The sequence below is a fragment of the Protomyctophum parallelum genome (genome assembly GCF_964188405.1).
Source record: "Protomyctophum parallelum genome assembly, chromosome: 14".
NCBI lineage: Eukaryota > Metazoa > Chordata > Actinopteri > Myctophiformes > Myctophidae > Protomyctophum > Protomyctophum parallelum.
Genome location: NC_139709.1, coordinates 10,628,801 through 10,634,800, shown reverse-complemented (window position 1 = coordinate 10,634,800; position 6,000 = coordinate 10,628,801).

Here is a 6,000-nt window from a genome sequence, read left to right as displayed (position 1 = left end):
CCCCTGTGTGTCTGTCTCTCCCCTCTGATGTCCCCCTGTGTCTCTGTCTCTCTCCTCTGATGTCCCCCTGTGTGTGTCTCTGTCTCTCTCCTCTGATGACCCCCTGTGTGTGTGTCTCTGTCTCTCTCCTCTGATGTCCCCCTGTGTGTCTGTCTCTCTCCTCTGATGTCCCCCTGTGTGTGTGTCTCTGTCTCTCTCCTCTGATGTCCCCCTGTGTGTCTCTGTCTCTCTCCTCTGATGTCCCCCTGTGTGTCTCTGTCTCTCTCCTCTGATGTCCCCCTGTGTGTGTGTCTCTGTCTCTCTCCTCTGATGTCCCCCTGTGTGTCTCTGTCTCTCCCCTCTGATGTCCCCCTGTGTGTGTGTCTCTGTCTCTCTCCTCTGATGTCCCCCTGTGGGTGTGTCTCTGTCTCTCTCCTCTGATGTCCCCCTGTGTGTGTCTGTCTCTCTCCTCTGATGTCTGTGTGTGTTTAACCAACTGTTTGATTTCTGATCTTTCTCACTGTTTTCTTTAGCCTATGTGGTTTTGCTCTCCCGCTGCACTGCTGAATCTGCATACCGCTATCGGTTTAAAGCCCCGTAATGTGCCCTGTTTACCACACCATCTGCATTCTGAAACGGGTGCGGTACAGTGGGAGTTGTTCTCTTTTTTTTAAATAGCTACGGCATTGTGGAGCGTGAAAAATACAGGTGGGAGGAAGTTGAACAATCAACATTTTCAACCTCATTAGCAACTTTTAACCTCCTTGCCGTGTCTCATATGGCAATGTTTCCCAAAGCTTAGCAAGAAACGACTTCCCTAGCAGGAGTTGCTGACTCAGCCCCCCCCCTTTGCTTTCAACATAGATTCTCTCCACTCCCAGGACCCAGCCTCGTTCTGAACTAGGCACATCCGCAAGGAAACCCCCCTGCTTTCATTAGGGCCTGGTCAGGATAGCAGGCATGTCCCATCTGGCAGTTGAATATGAAACAGTCTTGAGTCTTTGGACCACAAGACAGGACAGAACCCCCCCCCCCCCCCCTCAAATCTGCCACTTCATATAATGAACTATAATAAAATCTCATGTTTGGTTTCGTGTCTCTCTCCCACTGCCTCCAAAATGCAACAGTGCCACATCTGGTTTCCATAATACGTACATGTCATCGCAAAGTCGAGGAGGAGCAAGAGAGTGAGGGAAAGACTAAAAGGAATGAGGGTGGGGGGGGGGGGGGTGCATAGAGGAAAGACGGGTGATCGACTGACATGATACTGCACGACTTTCATCATCCGGCAAATCTCGCCGTCTGCTCACGAGTGCTTCCATGACACGGGCCTGCTTCCCATCAGAAGAATAAAGGATAAGGCAGTGCGTGAGTGATGGGAGAGCGACAGACCGAGACAGATAGCAAAGGGTGAGAGTGAGTGAAACCATTGACTAAAATAAGATACAGAGAAAACAGGTCAGAAAAGCAATGAGAGCGAGACATGGAGGCAGAGTTCAGAAAGGCCACATCAGAGGTATGAAAACTGGACACAAAGACCCATGTGGTTTCGCTGAGAGGAGGAGGAGGGGGGTTGGAATGGTTTCTGGTGGGGGATACGGGAGAGAGGGCAGAGAGAGGGAGGAGGAGGACCGGACGAGGTGGAGGCTGGTGCTTACAATGCACAAAAGAAAAAGAAAAAAACGTTTGTTTTTACTGCCCAGTCATCAACATCACCAAGACGAGGCCTGAGCTCAGCTGAGTGTCTAGTCTATATATGTGTGAGGCCTGCTTTCACCCCGCGACCTGAGATTTACCCAAGACCTAGGTGGTCTGCTGTGGGCTCTAAAAGGACCCACAACTGTAGAAACATAGCTTTCTTTCAGGTGTTTCCCACCAGAGATCTGAGCCAACTCCTGTAACCCGCTACTGGGGTTGAGCTAACCCAGGGTCCCCCGGACGGTTCACTGACTCTACTGGGATTATATTTTCTTTAACCACTTAAGCCAGTGGTTTTCAACCATTTTGATACCAGGGCTCACTATATATTCTGCATTATTTAATCACGGAACCACCATTTGATGAGGTTTAGTCTCTCTCTTTTTGTTCCACAATTCCATGCTGTATTTAGGAAAGATAACAGGCAAACGTTGATCAAATTAACAATTCTACATTTTCTAATTGTGTAGATTCTTGAAAATTAAGTAATTCATACAAGCTACAAGCTCACAAGCTTGTAGATTGTCTATTGCCTATTTTCACTACTTCTTAAACATTTGTTTTCTAATTTAGGGAATTTCTTTGATTTCTTCATGAAATTACAGAGAAAAAAATAATCATTGCATTCTGTTTTTAATTCATGAAAATGAATTAAACTAAATAAAAAAAAGGGACCCATAGGAAAAAGGGGCCACGACTAGAAATTATTAGATGTAAACATTTAATAATATCTCTATAAAAGCATCTTTGTAACTCTTCTCTATTAAGTTACAGTACAGCCATTTTCTGTGAGATTATCTCATCTGCACACACTGTGACTCCTGTGGTCTTTTGTTGTCTCCACCAGGCCAAAGGCACGGGGAGAGAGAGAGTATGTTTTGTTTTGTGTGTCTCCTTTCTATCTGTTGACTTTTAGGCTCACGTCTTGAGGCTATAGAGATGTTGGGGGTTGGCTGTAGCAGGAGAAAATTATATAACGTCTTTGACCATTTGTGGCTCTGGGGGTTTCCATTGCAATGATCAGTCATGTGAGTTACTAGAGTAAAAACGCTCATACTTTTACAAGTCTGAATTCCGTCTTGCGTATTGTTCGTATCGTGTGTATTGTTTTTCTGAGCATGTGCAGATCCTGCAGATTCCCATAACACGACCCACAAATGGGTCCCGACCCAGTGTTTGGGAACCACTGGTCTACACAACCAACAATTGGCTGTGTTTGGGGCCCGGGGGAAGGGGAGCCAGGTAGGGAGGCTAATGGCTGGGGCAGCACTCGTCTGTCAGTGGGGGCGTCCTTCTGTATGGTGGAGGCAAATATGAGACGTGTGGGGACAAGATTTAGTGGACATTTGACCTAATTTCTCCTTTCATTGTCAATGGCAAATATTGAGACGTGTGTGGGGACAAAAGCTGTATATGGGAGAGGCTAGCGCCCCTCAAAAAAAAGGAGAAATTGAACCTGTGTGAAGTCTGTATTGTGCCGTATTACATGACTCTATTGTGTCGTATTAAATTACTCTCCGTAATGTGAACTGTAAAGTGAGGGGCGCTCTAATAATCATACATTATCTCATTCTGGCCAATCACAATTTGCGTCTTCATTCCCAGTCACGTGACCATTTCCTTTCCTTCTCCAAGCTTCCTTGGTGTGTTCCCGGCTTGTTCCTGAAAGCCTTCGAGTAAAATCAGCCAATCCTCTTATTAACATACAACAGCCACGGGCGTAGCTTAAGAGGTCCAAGTATTCTATCTCTCGAGTATTGCACAATGTCTGACACAATGTTTGCGCACAAACCCGGAAAGCTGGGCATAGGAGTGGCTAGCGCCCCTCAAAGCTGGGCATAGGAGTGGCTAGTGCCCCTCAAAGCTGGGCATAGGAGTGGCTAGCGCCCCTCAAAGCTGGGCATAGGAGTGGCTAGCGCGAATACTGGACTACTCGCCCCGGTGCTTGCCCGTTTTTCCTCCCGGAATTTTCCCCAGTGAGGGGGATAACTTTGTAATATGCTATTGGCTGTTTGTATTCTTTTTGGAAAAATATAAAAAGATACTCCTGTGGAAAGGCTATATTATTTGACTTATATTGAACCTATAAACAATGTAGTATTATTTAGTATATGTAAGGTTTTGCCCCTTCAAATGGTACCTCGTCAGATAATCCCCACATATCCTACAACAACTTCTGTGAACAGACTTCACTGTAGTAGCTTTTCATAAATTATATTTGTACTTAGGCTGTTCTGCTGTCGTGAAAGTTTATAGTTAGAGAAATTCAAAGTCCAGCCGTCTGCTGTCCAGGCTCTCCCACCCCTCACTGGGGAAAATTCTGGGAGGAAAACAGAAACGGGGCGAGTAGTCTTGTTACCGGCTAGCGCCACTCAAAGAATGCATATACATGACATGCCTGCCCAAGATATAGACCACATGTCTTGGAGGGAAACCATCTAGTTGACCCGGGTTAAGGTATTCAACCTGCTCGGGTGAGGGAGGATGAGGAAAACTGTCATAGCTGCCATTTATACTTCATTCTGGTCGATTTGACCACAATGTCTTGCTCGTTCAGAAACACCCTCATCCATGCCTTCATCACATTCAAACCTGTACGGCGTCACCATCAAGGTTTTCAAAAAACCTACAGTATGTTCACAACTCTGCCCGACCGCCTGCTCACCAGAACCCAATCCAGGGACCACGTCATCACACCTGTCCTCCGTGAACTCCACTGGCTCCCAGTCAAGTACAGAACTGACCTAAATCTGTAAAAATACTCAACATGCCAAAGCATACATACAAAGCCCTCAACAGGCCCCGCGCTACCTCTCTGAACAACTCGTCAAATGTCCCCACCCTTTCCACTCAGGTCAAGCACTGCCAACCGACTGGAACCCGAGTCCAACAAGCAAACCTGGGTCCTGGTAGGGTGACAACGGGCCTTCGCGGTGGCTGCCTCTTCACTGTGGAAATCACTCCCAGCTCACATCAGACCTTCGAAACGTTCAAAAGCACGCTCAAAAACCCACCTTTTCAGACTCGCTTTCCCTTACATAATTCCCCACCACCTCACTTTGTCGACCTTAGTTTCTAGTTTTTATCTACCGGTAGTAATTCTTTTTCTAATGAAAGTTTATTTTGTTCTGTAAAGTGACTGAGTACCTTGAAAAGCACCATATAAATTCCATGTATTACACCTCCAACTACCTTGAAAAGCGCTATATAAATTCTATGTACAGTATTATAATTACACCTCCGTTGCACTTTCCTACAGTTGACTCCACGTTCATACGATGCGCACACACATTTCTCTCTTCCTTGATAAGGCGGGATTAGAAGGAGATAAACCGATCAAATGCTAAATTTGCATTTAATCAAAGGCAGAACGAGACCAATTCTCCACTCATCCTCATTCCAACCAGTGGTCCCATCTTGTCTCTCGTAAAGGTTGGTGAAGAGGTACCAGGGCCATTCACTGGGTTTGACCCAGTCCGGCCAAACACACACACACACACACACCCGGAGAGTTGCATCAGGGCAGAAAAATGTTCTGCTCAGCGACCATGAGGCTGTAATTACATAGGAGCAGTGCTGAGCTCTGCAGGATGAGCGTCAGGAGTCTAAGACCGGAGAGATGGAGTGGGAGATCCTGTATGGGGGAAGAGACGAGAGAGAGAGGGCGAAAGAGTGACAAAGAGCAGCCAGAGACGTACAGTACAGGAAGGAAGGGTGGGTACAGACAGAGGTGGAAAGGTCAAACTCAAACCTTTGTCAGTGGGAGTGGGACTAGCTTGGGCAAAGTACAAAGGACCAGGAGATTAAACTTTCATTAAAACGTCCCAGGCGTCAAGTCTACTGGAAAAGGAAGTTGCAGTCGGGGGAAAACCAGTATGCATCCACTGCACTGCCAAGGGAGCCACAATATTCCTACTTAATATAATGCATATCAATTAATCCTACTTCTAATATATAATAATGCAAACCAAACAGACAGCCTTCCTCACTTTTTCAAACGTCATGACTAAGTTGAGCTTCAGTGCTGTGAGCCTGCCACCCTGTGGACTTTAAGGGATACTGCAGGCCATGGGCCGGTTATTCCATTCAACTGAATTTTACAGTGAAATTAGCAATATGCTAAAATAACTATTATTGATGGCAAGCAAGATGTCTTGTTGCTGAATGAATATTGAATTTTGTGGGCTGCTTCACTTGCACACAAATAGATGATTGTCCCTGGTTCCCCAGGTGGAGCCTGCAGAACCATTGCGGCTAAAGAATCCACCACTCCTGAATGGAGCGCCTGGTGCTGGGAGTCTGGTGCAACGCACAGGTCCTGGC